Here is a 20,461-nt window from a genome sequence, read left to right on the forward strand (position 1 = left end):
TAAAGGGGCGGTCACTGTTAAAGGGATGGTCACTGTGAAAGTCACTGTTAAAAGGGCGGTCACTGTAAAAGTCACTGTTAAAGGGGCGGTCACTGTGAAAGTCACTGTTAAAGGGGCGGTCACTGTGAAAGTCAATTTTAAAGGGGCGTTTACTGTGAAAGTCACTGTTAAAGGGGCGGCCACTATTAAAGGGTCGGTCACTGTGAAAGTCACTGTTAAAGGGGTGTTTATTGTGAAAGTCACTGTTAAAGGGGCGGCCACTGTTAAAGGGGCAAATTGAATATAGCCAGCACTTGCTGATTACCTGGCATTGCCTGGAAGGAGCGTGCTCCACGAAATCAATAGAAAATCCAGCAAGCCGCCAATATATTCAACTTCTTCTTTATTGCTCAATAATGTAGAATATTTCCAAAATACTGCATTTCGGCATATAGCCTTTATCAACAGATACATCTCAAGTTCGTAATGACTCTTATATACACACATCAATTAAAGCAGAGTGACATCATCCGCCCCCTTATGGGCGGGAAGAAAAACATAAACCAACCGATTTCTTGGTTTCACTATAGCATGAGAACACATATAACATAGGATTTTCGCAATATCGCAATATCGAAAATAGCAGATCATTGAGTCGATAATGTCTACAATAAAGGAAAAGAAAGAAATTAATCGAACCAAGCAATGCGAAAAAAACGCGAAAAAAACATACATATAATCTCATAACCTGGCAACCTCATAATCACGATTAAGACCCCTGGGATACAATGTGTCAAGCGTATGTATCCAGAACGCCTCTCTGCGAAGCAAAAGTTTTTTTATATCACCTCCTCTCTTGGGTCTCACAATTTGCTCCAAAACCTGAAACCTTAACTGGGATATTGAATGCTTACATTTATCAAAGTGGTAAGGCAATGGTAATAGTAAATTTTTAGTCCTGATAGTGAATTTATGCGTGCATATCCTATCCCTCACTGTTTGCAATCTTGAAGGCCTTTCCTGTGTGAAGATGGTATACCTCAGAACCCTTAATAATATGAGAACATTGAAGACAATGCAGGCACGGAAAAGTGCCTTTCTTAATTGTCCTCAATGTGCTCTGTCTCAACACTTCCTTTATACTCCCTAAGTCTGCATGGACTAATTTATCTCTCAGGCTAGGGTCCTTTTTATTTATTGCAAATCAATGGTGGTCTTTTAAATAGAGATGGCCCGAATAGTTCGCCGGCGAATAGTTCCCGGCGAACATCGCTTGTTCGCGTTCGCCGCGGCAGGCGAACATATGCGATGTTTGGTCCGCCCCCTATACATCATCATTGAGTAAACTTTGACCCTGTACCTCACAGTCAGCAGACACATTCCAGCCAATCAGCAGCAGACCCTCCCTCCCAGACCCTCCCACCTCCTGGACAGCATCCATTTTAGATTCATTCGGAATCTGCATTCTCAGTGAGAGGAGGGACAGTGCTGCTGCTGCTGATTCAATAGGGAAAGCGTTAGCTAGGGCAGTGTTCTGTGTCCACAGACTCATCTGCTGTAAGGACAGAGTCCTGACAGCACCTTAAAAAGCCCTTTTCAGGGCTGGTACATCAGTCTGCTTTTTTATTTATTTATATATATATATATATATATATATATATATATATATATATATATATATATTGCAGTTGCCTGCCCGTGTGTGAGAGGCTGCAGGCTCAGTCACAGACAGTACTGTGTGCACACCATTCATACAGGGTATGACAGAAAATACCTCGCAGATAAAAAACAAATATATTTAATCTTTTTCTGTGATATAATCACAGTTGCAAGCCAGTGTGTGTCAGGCCCACACAGTGGCCACTGGCTAGTGGCTAGGCCTCCACTCATACCGTTACAGGGTGTCACTCACTCACAAATACCTCGCAGATCAAAATAAATTATATTAAATATTTTTCTGTTAAATAATCACAGTTGCAAGCCAGTGTGTGTCAGGTCCACACAGACTGTATTGTGGCCACTGGCTAGTGGCTAGGCCTCCACTTATACCGTTATAGGGTGTCACTCACTCACAAATACCTCGCAGATAAAAAAAAATTCTATTTAAACTGATGAGAAGAGAGTACTACAGAAAATACCACTCATATCGGGTGTGACAGTAAATTGCACAGCGCAGACGCAGTGACCGTGGCGTGGATTCAAACAAAGGGGAGGGAGCCAGCGTTTTTTTAACCAACTCCCCGTTCGAAAAATCAATTAAATTCACCTTTCGGGGACCCTTGGTGTTGTACGTGGCTGGGTGGAGGAAGAAACCTTCAATGACATTGACGGAACATGGCTAGCTTGGTATCCAACCTTGTGCAAATGGGAAGTTTGCGGTTGGGCAAATGGACTGTTTGCGGTGCATTAAAAGGGGAGTTTGGTCTGTCAATGTCTGTGAAGCGGGCATAACCCTTACACTACCTGATCGATACAACATCATACCTGATCGTATACACACACTGGATGTTTTAAACCACTTTGTTCAAAAAAAAATTGGATTGTTAGGTGATTTATGCCCTTTATGGATTAACCACTTGCCGCTACGCTAACGCCGAAAGGCGTCATCGCGGCGGCTCCCCCAGGCTACGCTAACGCCGATTGGCGTCATCTCGCGTGAGCCGAGACTTCTTGTGAACGCGCGCACACAGGCGCGCGCGCTCACAGGAACGGAAGGTAAGAGAGTTGATCTCCAGCCTGCCAGCGGCGATCGTTCGCTGGCAGGCTGGAGATGTGATTTTTTTAACCCCTAACAGGTATATTAGACGCTGTTTTGATAACAGCGTCTAATATACCTGCTACCTGGTCCTCTGGTGGTCCCCTTTGTTTGGATCGACCACCAGAGGACACAGGTAGCTCAGTAAAGTAGCACCAAGCACCACTACACTACACCCCCCCCGGTCACTTATTAACCCCTTGTTAGCCCCTGATCACCCCTGATCACCCCATATAGACTCCCTGATCACCCCCCTGTCATTGATTACCCCCCTGTCATTGATCACACCCCTGTAAAGCTCCATTCAGACGTCCGCATGATTTTTACGAATCCACTGATAGATGGATCGGATCCGCAAAACGCACACGGACGTCTGAATGGAGCCTTACAGGGGCGTGATCAATGACTGTGGTGATCACCCCATATAGACACCCTGATCACCCCCCTGTCATTGATTACACCCCTGTCATTGATCAACCCCCTGTAAAGCTCCATTCAGATGTCCGCATGATTTTTACGGATCCACTGATAGATGGATCGGATCCGCAAAACGCACACGGACGTCTGAATGGAGCCTTACAGGGGCGTGATCAATGACTGTGGTGATCACCCCATATAGACTCCCTGATCACCCCCCTGTCATTGATCACCCCCCCTGTCATTGATCACCCCCCCTGTCAGGCTGCATTCAGATGTCCGTATGATTTTTACGGATCCACGGATACATGGATCGGATCCGCAAAACACATACGGACATCTGAATGGAGCCTTATAGGGGGGTGATCAATGACAGGGGGGTGATCACCCCATATAGACTCCCTGATCACCCCCCTGTCATTGATCACCCCCCCTGTCATTGATCACCCCCCTGTAAGGCTCCATTCAGACATTTTTTTGGCCCAAGTTAGCGGAAATTATTATTTTTTTCTTACAAAGTCTCATATTCCACTAACTTGTGTCAAAAAATTAAATCTCACATGAACTCACCATACCCCTCACGGAATCCAAATGCGTAAAATTTTTTAGACATTTATATTCCAGACTTCTTCTCACGCTTTAGGGCCCCTAGAATGCCAGGGCAGTATAAATACCCCACATGTGACCCCATTTCGGAAAGAAGACACCCCCAGGTATTCCGTGAGGGGCATATTGAGTCCATGAAAGATTGAAATTTTTGTCCCAAGTTAGCGGAAAGGGAGACTTTGTGAGAAAAAAATAAAAAATATCAATTTCCGCTAACTTGTGCCAAAAAAAATAATTTCTATGAACTCGCCATGCCCCTCATTGAATACCTTGGGGTGTCTTCTTTCCAAAATGGGGTCACATGTGGGGTATTTATACTGCCCTGGCATTCTAGGGGCCCCAAAGCGTGAGAAGAAGTCTGGTATCCAAATGTCTAAAAATGTCCTCCTAAAAGGAATTTGGGCACCTTTGCGCATCTAGGCTGCAAAAAAAGTGTCATACATCTGGTATCGCCGTACTCAGGAGAAGTTGGGGAATGTGTTTTGGGGTGTCATTTTACATATACCCATGCTGGGTGAGAGAAATATCTTGGTCAAATGCCAACTTTGTATAAAAAAATGGGAAAAGTTGTCTTTTGCCAAGATATTTATCTCACCCAGCATGGGTATATGTAAAATGACACCCCAAAACACATTCCCCAACTTCTCCTGAATACGGCGATACCACATGTGTGACACTTTTTTGCAGCCCAGGTGGGCAAAGGGGCCCATATTCCAAAGAGCACCTTTAGGATTTCACAGGTCATTTACCTACTTACCACACATTAGGGCCCCTGGAAAATGCCAGGGCAGTATAACTACCCCACAAGTGACCCCATTTTGGAAAGAAGACACCCCAAGGTATTCCGTGAGGGGCATGGCGAGTTCCTAGAATTTTTTATTTTTTGTCACAAGTTAGTGGAAAATGATGATTTTTTATTTTTATTTTTTTTCTTACAAAGTCTCATATTCCACTAACTTGTGACAAAAAATAAAAACTTCCATGAACTCACTATGCCCATCAGCGAATACCTTGGGGTGTCTTCTTTCCAAAATGGGGTCACTTGTGGGGTAGTTATCCTGCCCTGGCATTCTAGGGGCCCAAATGTGTGGTAAGGAGTTTGAAATCAAATTCTGTAAAAAATGACCAGTGAAATCCGAAAGGTGCTCTTTGGAATATGAGCCCCTTTGCCCACCTAGGCTGCAAAAAAGTGTCACACATGTGGTATCTCCGTATTCAGGAGAAGTTGGGGAATGTGTTTTGGTGTGTCATTTTACATATACCCATGCTGGGTGAGAGAAATATCTTGGCAAAAGACAACTTTTACCATTTTTTTATACAAAGTTGTCTTTTGCCAAGATATTTCTCTCACCCAGCATGGGTATATGTAAAATGACACCCCAAAACACATTCCCCAACTTCTCCTGAATACGGAGATACCACATGTGTGACACTTTTTTGCAGCCTAGGTGGGCAAAGGGGCCCACATTCCAAAGAGCACCTTTCGAATTTCACCAGCCATTTTTTACAGAATTTGATTTCAAACTCCTTACCACACATTTGGGCCCCTAGAATGCCAGGGCAGTATAACTACCCCACAAGTGACCCCATTTTGGAAAGAAGACATCCCAAGGTATTCGCTGATGGGCATAGTGAGTTCATGGAAGCTTTTATTTTTTGTCACAAGTTAGTGAAATATGAGACTTTGTAAGAAAAAAAAAATAATAAAATCATCATTTTCCGCTAACTTGTGACAAAAAATAAAAAGTTCTATGAACTCACTATGCCCATCAGCGAATACCTTAGGGTGTCTACTTTCCGAAATGGGGTCATTTGTGGGGTGTTTGTACTGTCTGGCCATTGTAGAACCTCAGGAAACATGACAGGTGCTCAGAAAGTCAGAGCTGCTTCAAAAAGCGGAAATTCACATTTTTGTACCATAGTTTGTAAACGCTATAACTTTTACCCAAACCATTTTTTTTTTACCCAAACATTTTTTTTTTATCAAAGACATGTAGAACAATAAATTTAGAGCAAAATTTATATATGGATCTCGTTTTTTTTGCAAAATTTTACAACTGAAAGTGAAAAATGTCATTTTTTTGCAAAAAAATCGGTAAATTTCGATTAATAACAAAAAAAGTAAAAATGTCAGCAGCAATGAAATACCACCAAATGAAAGCTCTATTAGTGAGAAGAAAAGGAGGTAAAATTCATTTGGGTGGTAAGTTGCATGACCGAGCAATAAACCGCTAAAGTTGTGGAGTGCCGATTTGTAAAAAAGGGCCTGGTCTTTAGGGGGGTATAAACCTGTGGTCCTTAAGTGGTTAAAATCCAACTCTGCGTCAACTATGTAATTTTCCATGGGAGTTTTGCCATGGATCCCCCTCCGGCATGCCACAGTCCAGGTGTTAGTCCCCTTGAAACAACTTTTCCATCACTACTGTGGCTAGAAAGAGTCCCTGTGGGTTTTAAAATTTGCCTGCCTATTGAAGTCTATGGCGGTTCGCCCGGTTCGACCGTTCGCGAACATTTGCAGAAATTCGCGTTCGCCGTGCGCGAACGGAAAATGTTATGTTCGCGACATCTCTACTTTTAAATTCCTCTACACCTGGGTACACTTTTGTTAAGAGGCCCCAATGTTTCCTAACCACACCATCTATACTTGCATTATAAGGGTGATATTTATGTATAAACGCTATGCGTTGTTGTCCACTATCCCGATCTCTAGGTGGGGAAGTAGTTTTAGCTTCTTCTAAAATACATCTCGGGTACCCCCGGTTACTAAATCTAACCACCATTTCCTGCAATCTGTGATCCCGCATAAGTGGGTCAGAAACAATTCGTTTTAATCTTTGAAACTGTGACTTTGGTATTGCTTTTTTTAGCGAGGGTGGATGTGCACTGGAAAAATGTAAAATACTATTTCTGTCCGTCTCTTTCCTGAACAAATCAGTTGAGAGGCGGCCATACTCATCCTTCATTACCACAGTATCCAAAAAGCTCACCTTGTCCTTATCACAGGTAATGGTGAATCTGAGACCATCATAGACCCTATTCAAATGTTCAAAGAACTCAGATAGGACCTCACGTGACCCCGCCCACACGCAAAAAATTGCATCTTTAAATCATTTCCAAATAAGTACATTTTCTTGGTAATGAATATTACTGTTAAAGGGGCAGTCACTGTGAAAGTCACTGTTAACTCCTTAACCCCTTAAGGACTTAGCCCTATTTCACCTTAAGGACTTGGCCATTTTTTGCAAATCTGACCAGTGTCACTTTAAGTGCTGATAACTTTAAAACGCTTTGACTTATCCAGGCCATTCTGAGATTATTTTTTTTTTGTCGTCATGACACTGGTAAAATGAAGTAAAAAAAATTCATTTTTATTTATAAAAAATACCAAATTTACCCAAAATTTGTAAAAAATTGCAAATTTCCAAGTTTCAATTTCTCTACTTCTATAATACATAGTAATACCTCCAAAAATAGTTATTACTTTACATTCCCCATATGTCTACTTCATGTTTGGATCATTTTGGGAATGATATTTTATTTTTTGGGGATGTTACAAGGCTTAGAAGTTTAGAAGCAAATAACTTTGTTAACCCTTTAGGTGGTCCACAAGAGTTAATGGCAAATGGTGTTAAAATTTCAGAATTTAGATTTTTTGGCAAATTTTCCATTTTAATCCATTTTTTCCAGTAACAAAGCAAGGGTTAACAGCCAAACAAAATGCTATATTTATTGCCCCGATTCTGTAGTTTGCAGAAACACCCCATATGTGGCCGTAAACTACTGTACGGGCACACAGTAGGGCGTAGAGGGAAAGGTGCGCCGTATGGTTTTTAGAAGGCAGATTTTGCTGGACTGGTTTTTTTGACACCATGTCCCATTTGAAGCCCCCCTGTTGCACCCCTAGAGTAGAAACTCCATAAAAGTGACCCCATCTAAGAAACTACACCCCTCAAGGTATTCAAAACTGATTTTACAAACTTTGTTAACCCTTTAGGTGTTGCACAAGATTTAATGGAAAATAGAGATACAATTTCATAATTTCACTTTTTTGGCAGATTTTCCATTTTAATATTTTTTTTCCAGTTACAAAAACTCAATATTTATGGCCCTGATTCTGTAGTTTAAAGAAACACCCCATATGTGGTCGTAAACTGCTGTACGGGCACACGGCAGGGCGCAGAAGGAAAGGAATGCCATACGGTTTTTGGAAGGCAGATTTTGCTGGACTGTTTTTTTTTTTACACCATGTCCCATTTGAAGCCCCCCTGATGCACCCCTAGAGTAGAAACTCCAAAAAAGTGACCCCATTTTAGAAACTACGGGATAGGGTGGCAGTTTTGTTGGTACTAGTTTAGGGTACATATGATTTTTGGTTGCTCTATATTACACTTTTTGTGAGGCAAGATAACAAGAAATAGCTTTTTTGGCACCGTTTATTTTTTTTTGTTATTTACAACATTCATCTGACAGGTTAGATCATGTGGTATTTTTATAGAGCAGGTTGTCACGGATGCGGCGATACCTAATATGTATACAATTTTTTTATTTATGTAAGTTTTACACAATGATTTCATTTTTGAAACAAAAAAAATCATGTTTTAGTGTCTCCATAGTCTGAGAGCCATAGTTTTTTCAATTTTTTGGGCGATTATCTTAGGTAGGGTCTCATTTTTTGTGAGATGAGATGACGGTTTGATTGGAACTATTTTAGGGTGCATATGACTTTTTGATCGCTTGCTATTACACTTTTTGTGACGTAAGATGACAAAAAATTGCTTTTTTTACACCGTTATTATCTTTTTACGGTGGTCATCTGAGGGGTTAGATCATGTGATATTTTTATAGAGCCGGTCGATACGGACGCGGAGATACATAATATGTATACTTTTTTTTATATATGTAAGTTTTACACAATGATTTCATTTTTGATGCAAAAAAAATCATGTTTTAGTGTTTCCATAGTCTAAGAGCCATAGTTTTTTCAGTTTTTAGGCGATTATCTTGGGTAGGGTATGATTTTTGCTGGATGAGATGACGGTTTGATTGGTACTATTTTGGCGTACATGCGACTTTTTTGATCACTTTTATTACCTTTTTTGGGAAGTAAGGTGGGCAAAACTTCAATTTTCTCATAGTTTTTAATTAAAAAAATTTATGGCGTTCACCGTGTGGGGAAAGTAACATGACTGTTTTATAGATAAGGTCATTATGGACGCGGCGATACCTAATATGTGTAGTGTATTTTATTTTTTTAATTTTCATTTAGTGATAAATTAGTTTTTTTTATCTTTTTTCACTTTTTTATTTAATTTTTTTGACCCAGACCCACTTGGTTCTTGAAGATCCATTGGGTCTGATGTCTGTATAATACAGTACAGTACACTATATAGTGTATTGTACTGTATTTTACTTACACTTTGTCTGAACAGATCTATGCCTTTAGCACAGATCTGTTCAGCACCATGGACAGCAGGATGCCTGAAAAGGCATCCTGTTGCCATGGGAACCTTCCCCGTCTGCTCGGTTGTGGCCACAACTGAGCAGATGTCGAATGGTAAGGAGGGGGGCTCCCTCCCTCTGTGACCCCATCCTGTCTGGGGGCTGCAAAGGCACAGCAGCCCCCCGATTGGAGAGGGAGGAAGCTCCCTGACCCTGACTGACCCTGACCGTACGGACCGCGGTATGGAAAGGGTTAAACGGCTGACATCTGCACAGATGTCAGCCGTTTATACCAGAGTGTCAGCAATGTGCTGACACTCTGGTATACCCACTGGCCACCAATGAATATTCAAGAGGAGGCGGGCGGGGGATTGCGTGCAACCCCCCCCCTCCTGCACCACCCGCCGGCATAAAATCATTCAGGGGTGCAGGGTGGGTGAAAAAATCTATAGTTTCCGCACATTAAAGTTTCTGATCCCGAAACGGCAGAAAACGCAGCAAACCGCAGATCTGAATTGACCTGCGGTTTGCGGCGATCGTCGATACGGGGGTGGTCACATGACCCCCTGGCATTGTGACAGGATGCTGGCTGAATGATTTCAGCCGGCATCCTGTTCGGATTAACCCCCGCGGTGCCGCAATCGCGATTTAAACTTAGGACGTACCGATACGCCCTGAGTCCATAAGGATTCGGGAAATAGGGCGTACCGGTACGCCCTAAGTCCTTAAGGGGTTAAGGACACAGCCTTATTTCACCTTAAGGACCAGGCCATTTTTTGCAAATCTGACCGGTGTCATTTTAAGTGGTGATAACTTTAAAACGCTTTGACTTATCCAGGCCATTCTGAGATAGTTTTTTCGTCAAATATTGTACTTCATGACACTGGTAAAATGGAGTAAAAAAATCATTTTTATTTATAAAAAAATACAAAATTTGCCAAAAATTTGAAAAAATTAGCAAATTTCCAAGTTTCAATTTCTCTACTTCTATAATACATAGTAATACCTACAAATTTTTTTATTACTTTACATTCCCCATATGTCTACTTCATGTTAGGATCATTTTGGGAATTACATTTTATTTTTGGTGGACGTTACAAGGCTTAGAAATTTAAAATGACCCCATTCACCCCTCAGAAACTACACCCCTCAAGGTATTCAAAACTGATTTTACAAACGTTGTTAACCCTTTCATTTTTTTGTCAGATTTTCCATTTTAATATTTTTTTTCCAGTTACAAAGCAAGGGTTAACAGCCAAACAAAACTTAATATTTATGGCCCTGATTCTGTAGTTTACAGAAGCATCCCATATGTGGTTGTAAACTGCTGTACGGGCACACGGCAGGGCGCAGAAGGAAAGGAATTTGGAAAAGGGTTTTGGAAAGCAAATTTTGCTGGACTGATTTTTTTTACACCATGTCCCATTTGAAGCCCCCCTGATGCACCCCTAGAGTAGAAACTCCATAAAAGGGACTTTATCTAAAAAACTACACCCCTCAAGGTATTCAAAACAGATTTTACAAACGTCGTTTACCCTTTAGGTGTTCCACAAGAGTTATCGACAAATGGAGGTGAAATTTCAGAATTTAAATGTTTTGGCAAATTTTCCATTTTAATCCATTTTTTCCAGTTACAAAGCAAGGGTGAACAGCCAAACAAAACTCAATATTTATGGCCCTGTTTCTTTAGTTTACAGAAACACCCCATATGTGGTCGTAAACTGCTGTACGGGCACATGGCAGGGCACAGAAGGAAAGGAATGCCATACGGTTTTTGGAAGGCAGATTTTGCTGGATTGGTTTTTTGACACCATGTCCCATTTGAAGCCCCCCTGACAGGCACCCCTAGAGTAGAAACTGCAAAAAAGTGACCCCATTTTAGAAACTAGGGGATAGGGTGGAAGTTTTGTTTGTACTAGTTTAGGGTACATATGATTTTTGGTTGCTCTATATTAAACTTTTTGTGAGGTAAGGTAACAAGAAATAGCTTTTTTGACACCGTTTTTTTTTTACAACATTTATCTGACAGGTTAGATCATCTGGTATTTTTATAGAGCAGGTTGTCACGGACGTGGCGATACCTAATATGTATACAATTTTTTTATTTATGTAAGTTTTACACATTGATTTAATCTTTTAAACAAAAAAAAATCATGTTTTAGTGTCTCCTTAGTCTGAGAGCCATAGTTTTTTCAATTTTTGGGCGATTTTCTTGGGTAGGGTAAGATTTTTGCGGGATGAGATGATGGTTTGATTGTAACTATTTTGGGGTGTGTATGAATTTTTGATCGCTTGCTATTACACTTTTTGTGATTAAGGTGACAAAAAATGGCTTTTTTTACACCGTTTTTTAAAATTTATTTTTACGGTGTTCACCTAAGGGGTTAGGTCATGTGATATTTTTATAGAGCAGGTTATTACGGACGCGGCGATACCTAATATGTAAACTTTGTTAATTTACTTAAGTTTTACACAATAACAGCTTTTTTAAAACAAAAAAATTATGTTTTTGTGTCTCCATATTCTGAGCAATAGTTTTTTTATTTTTTGGGCGATTGTCTTAGGAAGGGGCTCATTTTTTGCGGGATGAAGTGACGGTTTGATTGGTACTATTTTGATGAGCATGCGCCTTTTTTATCGCTTGATGTTGTACTTTTTGTGATGTTAGGCGACAAAAAAAGGTTTATTTAGCACAGTTTTTATTTTTGAGCAGGCACCTTGTTCCGATCACCTGGTTCCACCGGTTTCACGTATTTTTTCAGTAAAGACCTGTGGAACACATCATGGATCCTCCAAGTCTGCGGAAGATCCAGCCGAAATGCTACTGGATTGATCACTGCAGATATTTTGTACGGACCAATAAATCTTGGACCCAGTTTCCAAGATGGCACTCTCAGTTTAATATTTTTAGTGGACAACCACACCAGATCACCCACACACAGGTCCGGACCAGTCACACGTCTCTTGTCAGCCATTCGCTTATACCTCTCACCCATCCTCTCCAAATTCACTTGGATCCTCCGTCAGATAGAAGACAAGGCAGAAGAGAATCTCTCCTCCTCTGGCATCCCAGAGGAACTAGTCCCAGAAAAGGTACCAAACTGAGGATGAAAACCGTATGCGCCAAAAAATGGTGACTTACCCGTGGACTCCTGCCTACGGTTATTCAAAGCAAATTCTGCTAGGGACAAGAATGAGGACCAGTCCTCCTGATTCTCAGCCACAAAGCACCTCAAGTAGGTCTCCAGGTTTTGATTAGTACGCTCTGTCTGTCCATTCGACTGTGGATGAAAAGCCGAAGAGAACGAAAGTTGAATGCCAAGCCGAGAGAAGAACGCCCTCCAAAACCTGGAGACAAACTGCGTGCCCCTATCAGAGACCACATCCGAAGGAATACCATGCAATTTCACAATATTATTAACAAAAATCTGCGCAAGAGTCTTGGCGTTAGGCAGACTAGTTAATGATATAAAGTGAGCCATTTTACTGAAACGGTCAACTACCACCAAAATTACTGTTTTCCCGGAGGAACTCGGCAGATCCGTAATAAAGTTCATAGACAAGTGCGCCCAAGGACGAGACGGAATAGACAAAGGAAGAAGTGAACCAGCAGGTCGAGTATGAGCAACCTTTGACCGAGCACAGGTTTCACAAGCTGCCACGTAATCCTCAATGCTCTTACGTAACCCTGGCCACCAGAACCTCCGGGACACCAGGTCACAGGTGGACTTACCACCAGGATGTCCAGCAAGGACAGTATCGTGATGTTCCTTGAATACCTTGTATCGCAGACCTTCAGGACCAAACAACCTCCCTGGGGGACAAGAACCAGGAGCCCCCTCCTGGGCTCCCAACACCTCCATCTACAATTCGGGGTACAAAGCGGAAACCACCACCCCATCAGCCAAAATCGGAGCAGGATCCTTTGAATCACCTCCCCCAGGAAAGTTGCGAGACAAGGCATCTGCCTTGACGTTCTTAACCCCCGGGCGAAAGGTAACCACAAAATTGAACCTGGTAAAAAACAGTGACCATCTGGCCTGTCTAGGGTTCAGACGCTTGTGAGATTGCAGGTAAGCCAAATTCTTATGATCTGTATATACTGTAACGGGGTGAGATGCCCCCTCCAACCAGTGACGCCATTCCTGAAAGGCCAACTTGATGGCCAGCAACTCTCTATCTCCAACATCATAATTTTTCTCGGCGACCGAGAGCTTCTTGGAGAAAAAAGCACACAGGACCCATTTGCCAGGAGATGAATCCTGCGACAGCACCGCTCCAAAACCCACTTCTGATGCATCAACCTCCACCACGAATGGCTGAGACACATCGGGCTGCACCAGAATGGGAGCAGACGCAAAACACTCCTTAATAGCCGAAAAGGCCTGCAATGCCTTATCCGACCAGACAGAGATGTCGGCGCCCTTCTTAGTCATATCAGTGAGAGGTCTTACAATGGTAGAATAGTTCAAAATACATTTTCGATAATAATTAGTAAACCCCAAAAACCGCATCAAAGCTTTCTGATTCTCTGGTCGGTCCCATTCCAGAACCGCCCGGACCTTTTCGGGGTCCATACCAAAACCGGAGTCAGAAAGCAGATATCCCAAAAACGGAAGCTCCTGCACCGAAAACACACATTTCTCCAATTTGGCATATAATTTATTCTCCCGAAGGATCGTCAAAACCTGTCTCACATGATCCTGATGGGTCTTCAGATCAGGAGAGTAAATTAAAATGTCATCCAAGTAAATCACCATGAACCTCCCCACCAAATGATGGAAAATGTCATTGACGAATCGCTGAAATACCGCTGGCGCATTCGTCAACCCAAAAGGCATAACCAGATTCTCAAAATGACCCTCGTGCGTATTGAAGGCCGTTTTCCACTCATCCCCCTCCTTGATTCTGATCAGATTGTAGGCCCCTCTCAAATCCAACTTGGAGAACACCTTGGCTCCAACAATCTGATCAAAAAGGTCAGAGATCAAAGGCAGGGGATATGGATCTCGGACCGTAATACGGTTCAATTCCCGGAAATCCAAACAAGGTCTCAGCGATCCATCCTTCTTTTTTACAAAGAACAAACCTACTGCCACCGGAGACTTAGATGGCCTAATATGACCTTTTGCCAAACTCTCGGTGATATACTTCCGCATGACCTCTCTTTCGGGTTGAGAAAGATTGTAAAGCCGAGATTTTGGCAACTTAGCCCCTGGGATGAGATTAACTGGACAATCATAGTCACGATGAGGGGGCAATTCCTGAGCCCCACCCTCGAAAAGACATCCGTAAAATCTGAGAGATACTGGGGTAAAGCCATAGTGGACACACCAGAGATAGATGTGCCAAGACAATTATCCGAACAAAATTCACTCCAACCAATGATTTGTCTTGCTTGCCAATCTATATTTGGGTTATGTTTAGTCAACCATGGTAACCCCAAAACTATAGGAGCCGGCAAATCCTTCATGACAAAACAAGACATAATCTCAACATGTGAATCACCCACCCTTAAGTGAATACCATGAGCAATATGAGTGAGACTCCTTTGAGAAAGAGGGGAAGAATCAATTGCAAAAACCGGAATCTCTCTTTCTAAAGTGCAAGTACTTAGACCCAGATTTTGAAGAAAAAGAAAGTCAATAAGGTTTACCCCAGCACCACAGTCAAGGAATACTTCAACAAAAAATTCTCTTGAGTCTAGCGCCACCATAGCTGGAAGGAGAAAACGGGTATTACAGGGAGCTTGCATACCTGTAACGGTCGCGTACACACACACACAGGGGGGAGGGAAGTGACCACTGCACTCCACCCTTACCCCTGGCCCTGCCTACTTGACTCGCGAGTCCTAATGACAGGGGACAACTGGATGGCAATCCCTAGCTTGGAATAAGTGCGGGGATGACAGAGAGACAAACAACAGAACGTGAACGGACCGAGTCAATACCAGGAAAGCTACAAAGTACAAATGGAGCAAGCAGAGAATCGTCAGGAGAAGCCGGGGTCATAAATACCAGGAGAGTCGTGAAGTACCAAAGGAGTCAGCAGAGGATCGTCAGGAGGAGGCCGGGGTCAGAATACCAGGAGAGCAGCAAAGTACACAAGGAGCAGGCAGAGGATCGTCAGGAATTCAGCAGGAGGTAAGTACGCCAGGAAAGACAAAATCACAGGTGGAACCTAAATTAACAGGCAACCTGTGGCCAGCAGGCTGCCTGTATTTATAGTGGGGAGTGAGGGTCATGTGACGTGGCCAGCGTCACATGACCGACAGACCAACCAGTCGAGCACCGAGTGATCAACTCGGCGCTCAAGGCAGACTTAGGAGCAGGGGGCCTCCCAGCTAGCAAAGCCGCCCTGGGAACGAGGTCAAACACAGGTCCTCGCTCCAGAAGCTAAGCAGCAGGTCTGCGGCTAATGGGAGACCGAGTGCACCTTCGGAACCCCGTTACAATACCTGCTTGCTCCACCACACCATTCACGCTACCAAGAGTCAGGAAAGTTTTTTTTTCTTTTTCTCTTCCACATGCGGTTTAACAAAAGGACAAGCAAAAATAAAATGACCACTTTTCCCACAGTAGTAACATAGTTTGTGCAATTTCCTAAAGTCTCTACTACCAGAACGGAAAGAAACCTGACCCAGCTGCATGGGTTCCTCCCCTACCCCAGAGTTACCTGTAACATCACCCTGGGAAGCAGTAGAGACAAAACCACTCACAGAAGGGATCCCTTGCACGGAGGGAGCCCTACACCTTTCTCTAATATGTCTATCTAACCGTACTGCAAAAGACTCGTACTCATGAAAAGCAAGGGCATCTTTCAATCTCCCAGATAACCCCTGACAAAACTGACTACGTAACGCGTGATCATTCCACTCTGACTCTGTAGCCCATCTCCTAAACTCAACACAGTAAGCCTCTGCAGTATGTTCACCCTGTAATAAATTACGTAATTTCGATTCCGCCATCGAGACCCGATCTGGGTCATCGTAGATTAATCCCAGGGCCTTAAAAAATTCTTCCACTGACCGGAGGGCCCGAGAACCGGGCGGCAGAGAAAAGGCCCAGGATTGCGCGTCCCCTTTAAGCAGAAAAATGATTATACCTATCCTCTGACTTTCATCACCTGACGACGATGGACGCATCCGAAAATACAATTTGCATGACTCTCTAAAACGGATAAAGTCATCCGTACCCCCTGCAAATCTATCAGGAAGAGCGACTTTAGGCTCCCCACAAATTTGACCTGCACCTGATGCCAGAGCATTCTGACACCGTGTGACCGAATTACGCAGCTCCGCAACCTCTAGGGATAGCCCCTGCATGCGGTCAACTAACGAATCAATTGACGACATCACAAAACCGCTGAGGAATGACAGTCAAAGTATTGGCGGGTTATAATGTCACGGCGGACGGGATCTCAGATACACAGATAAACCAACAAACAAATTTCAAGGCGAGAAGCTGGGGAAAGGTCACCTCCTAGCAAATCCCTGACTTCTCTCCCTACACTGCTAAGCCCACATTCAGACCTTGAAGGTAGGAATAATGTGTCCTCGTGCCTGGGCTGAGAATACCCTAGAATCCCTGAGATGGTGAAAGGGGAATAGGGGCAGCCTGCTCCCTCAGAACCTGGAGGGGACAGACGACACACAAACAGCCTAGACAGCAAACAACAAAAACAGAAACCAAACTTATCTTATCTGAGCTGGAACAGACAATCCTTCCTGCCTTGCTTCCAAGGCCAGACTGATTTCTATAACCCGCACAGAACACTGGGAATGAGTGAAATTTAAACCAATGACCCCACCCAGTGCACCTGAAGGGAGGCGGATCTAGCACGACTCCAAAACAAAACAAAAAACTAAACACGTGCTGCTATTCTGGCCGACCTCTGCACATAGTCAGAGCAGGGCATGACAATCAGTGTCTCTTGGCTGTGGTACTTCAAGCTGATAGCCCACATTAAGAAATAGCTTTGTCCATAAACCCATCTTTGGATTGGAGAAGGCGCACTAGGCCAAACTATCTCCAATGCCAATTGTAATCCACACTCCACAGGATGGAATTTAACTCATGGCGAATGTCACATCTGAAAGCTATCAGTGACGAGCTCTATGTTATGTATTCTGCCAGCAACATAAAAAAATACCTATTCAAAGGAGAACAATGACATCTGAAACTGGTCTGGCATACACCTTAGCAGTCCCTTGTTTTGTCACTTTGACTTCAACCTTTCTGACATTACCATCTTTACTTTGCAATGTATTTGTGACAATTCCCATAGGCCAGTTGTTTCTGCTTTCTTGACTATCTTTCAACAACACGTCTCCAAATTTAACATTGGAACTGGTCTTAGTCCATTTCCTGTGACTTTGTAAGGTAAACAGGTATTCTCTCTTCCATCTCTTCCAAAACGTATCAGCTAGGCACTGGACTTGTTTCCATTGCTTTGGACGGGTTGTTTGATTCTATTCACCAAATTGGAGACATATAAGAAGAATCTCTTTGTAGTGTTGCAGATATAGCCTAGGACAGTTTTACTGTCTGTAAAGAATTTCACAGCATCAAGGCTTAGGTCTATCTCGTCTCTCACTAACTCATACAGTTCAGCCGCTAGTACCGCTGCACATAACTCTAGGCGTGGAATTGTACGTGTCGGCTTAGGGCTCCGTTTGGATTTACCCATAACAAAACATGGCAGACATTTTCTGCATTGTTTACCTTCAAATAAGCAACTGCACCTATTGCTATAACAGATGCATCTGAAAAGATGTACAGTTCTCTTTTGCAGACTTGTGACAATGAAACAGGAACATAACACCTGGATATTTGTAAACATTGTAAGGCTTGTAAAGACTCTGTCCATTGGACCCACTCATGGAGTCTCTCTTGTTGAAGTAAGGCATTCCACTCACTTTCTCCACTTGACAGTTCACGAACTAAGGCCTTACCTTTTATGGTGACGGGTGCTACAAACCCGAGAGGATCATAGAGACTGTTTGTATTGGATAGGATCCCTCTTCTTGTGAGTGGCTTTTCTGCTGAAGAAACCTGAAACATCAAACAGTCTTTATCTAGATCCCAGCTTAGGCCTAAACTCTTCTGCAAAGGAAGGGTGTCTGTTCCCAGGCAAAGGTCTTTGAGATCTTTAGCTCTGTCTTCTGCAGTGAAAGCTTCCATGACTTGTTTGCTGTTAGAGGCTGTGGCGAAACCAACCTCGCCACGGTGTTTTGGAGGGGGCTGTTTGCCAGCCTCCTGCCCCAGGATTATGGCCCATACTAACTTTGAAGGAGAAGACAGACCCGGCCGCACAGCTTAAATCTGTGGAACTGTTTTGGGCAGGAAAGCCATGCTTGCGGCCGGCCAAATGTGACTTCCATGGAATTTGGGAACCCCTGCTCGGTGCTGGGTGATTTTTGGATATGTATCCATGGATGTATACATTATGGGGATGTGTGGGGTTTTGAGGTGTTTTCTGTGTGTTGGGAAAAATTAGTGTTTTCTGTCTGGTAGTGATTAAGTTAGCCTATTACGTTTGGTAATTGTATTTTGTGGATTGCGTCTCAGACAATGCCAGTGTGTTAGTTAATTGCGTCTCAGACAATGGTCATTGTATTTTGTTGATTGCGTTACAGACAGAGGGAAGGGGATTTTGTGTACAATTGCTGGGAGGGTTTCAATACTGTAAATGCATGTGATTGGCTAAAATATAAACTGTCACAGTCTTTTACAAGGGCCCCAGGGGGAGTGTCCCTTGCTAGGAGACCTGCATAAAAGGCTGAAAAATAACCCATTAAAGAGTTCCTGCTTTACCCCTTTATGAAGTCTTGGCTCATGTTTGGGGGATGGGATAACTACACTCTTGGGGATTGCTATATCATAATACTCCCCTGAGTATAAGCTCTTGTAAGAGCTTGTTCCTGGTTCCTGTCTCTGAATTTAGGAGAGGTTCACCCACTGGAGCCTGGAGCCTTGTCGTAGGTCCAGGGTGGGTAGGAGACGGCGAGACCTCCACCAAGCTTCGGCGGTTCGTGGGGTCTGTGTGCTTACGGTGTCAAGTGGAGTGCTTGGAGTTCTCGCGAAGCACTAGGAGCCTCTATCAATGGAGGTACCCGGTCGGGGTGCTGGGCGTTCCGTTACAGAGGCAATCTTATGTGGTCGCAGATTAATTTCTGCCAGCATTTGTTTAGCTTTGCTGAGACTGTTGACTGCTCCTTCAGGTGTGCTATCTGAAGCAAGTCCATCGTCTGAAGTGTCTCATCACAATGTGTTTGGCATCTTGACCATAATGTTCTGCACCTTTCTGGGCAGCTGTGTGCATACAGTATATGGCAACAGCAGGAGAAGGGCTGTTACCAAAAACATGCACTCTCATTCTATACTCTGTTACCTCTTTATCTATGTCGTTATCCTTGTACCACAGGAAACGCAGGTAGTCATGATGGTCCTCTCACACTAGAAAACAATAAAAAAATCTGTTGCACATTCCCTGTGAAGGCAATAGGCTCTTTCCTGAAGCGTAAAAGGACACCCAGAAGTGTGTTGTTTAGATCTGGGCCACTCACCAGTACATCATTTAATGAAGCACCTTCATGTTGAGCACTGGAATCGAACACAACTCTTATTTGGTCTGGCTTGTGTGGATGGTAAACGGCAAACATTGGCAGATACCAGTGTTCTTTACCTTCATCCAGTGATGGTGCTACATCAGCATGATTATTGTCAAGTATCCTTTTGATGAATTCTGTAAAGTCTTTCTTCACTTCAGGTTTTCTTTGCAAAGTTTTACGTAGTGTGTTTAGGCGCTTCATGGCTTGCTCTCTGTTACTAGGTAAATAACACCTGGGTGTGCAAAAAGATACTGAGAAAGGCTTGATCATCTAAGGACATTGCTTGTTTGTCATCATCTTTTGTTCTCTGGAATACTGAGTTCCCTAAAGTGTCAGTCTTCATGCCACTACTAATGTCTCTATTGTGACTAGAAGGAGAGTCACAGTATGGTTTTAGGGTTTCTTTAACAACAAAGCTGTTCTGGCATGGACTAAGAAGGGACGTGCGCCCATTCATTAGCACAGATGCCTTTGAAGTGTTGACACTGTCAGGCCGATATGCTGCCCCCAGACAAACTTCTCCCACTATAACCCACCCTAGATCAAGCCTGAGCATAGGGGGCATTAAAGGGTCCATTTATTTGTTGGTGTACCTTATGTACCTGTAGAATGTCTCTTCCAAGAAGTAGAAGAATAGAGGCATCTGGATAGCT

General features: G+C 43.2%; 1 protein-coding gene and 1 long non-coding RNA gene across 3 annotated transcripts in view; one reads left to right on the forward strand and one right to left on the reverse strand.

The window, feature by feature from the left end:
• NHSL2 (NHS like 2) overlaps positions 1-20,461 on the forward strand; it is a 911,944-nt gene that overhangs the window by 606,735 nt on the left and 284,748 nt on the right. The gene's annotated exons all lie outside the window — the stretch shown is intronic.
• The window catches only part of LOC121009404, a 30,819-nt gene continuing 27,056 nt past the window's right edge, over positions 16,699-20,461 (reverse strand). The window contains exons 2-3 of the long non-coding RNA XR_005780751.1: positions 18,257-18,266; positions 16,699-16,709 (exon numbers count right to left, since the gene is read on the reverse strand). This is a non-coding gene — a long non-coding RNA (uncharacterized LOC121009404). The remainder of the gene's footprint in view (positions 16,710-18,256; positions 18,267-20,461) is intronic.

Source organism: Bufo bufo, chromosome 8, assembly GCF_905171765.1.
Source record: "Bufo bufo chromosome 8, aBufBuf1.1, whole genome shotgun sequence".
NCBI lineage: Eukaryota > Metazoa > Chordata > Amphibia > Anura > Bufonidae > Bufo > Bufo bufo.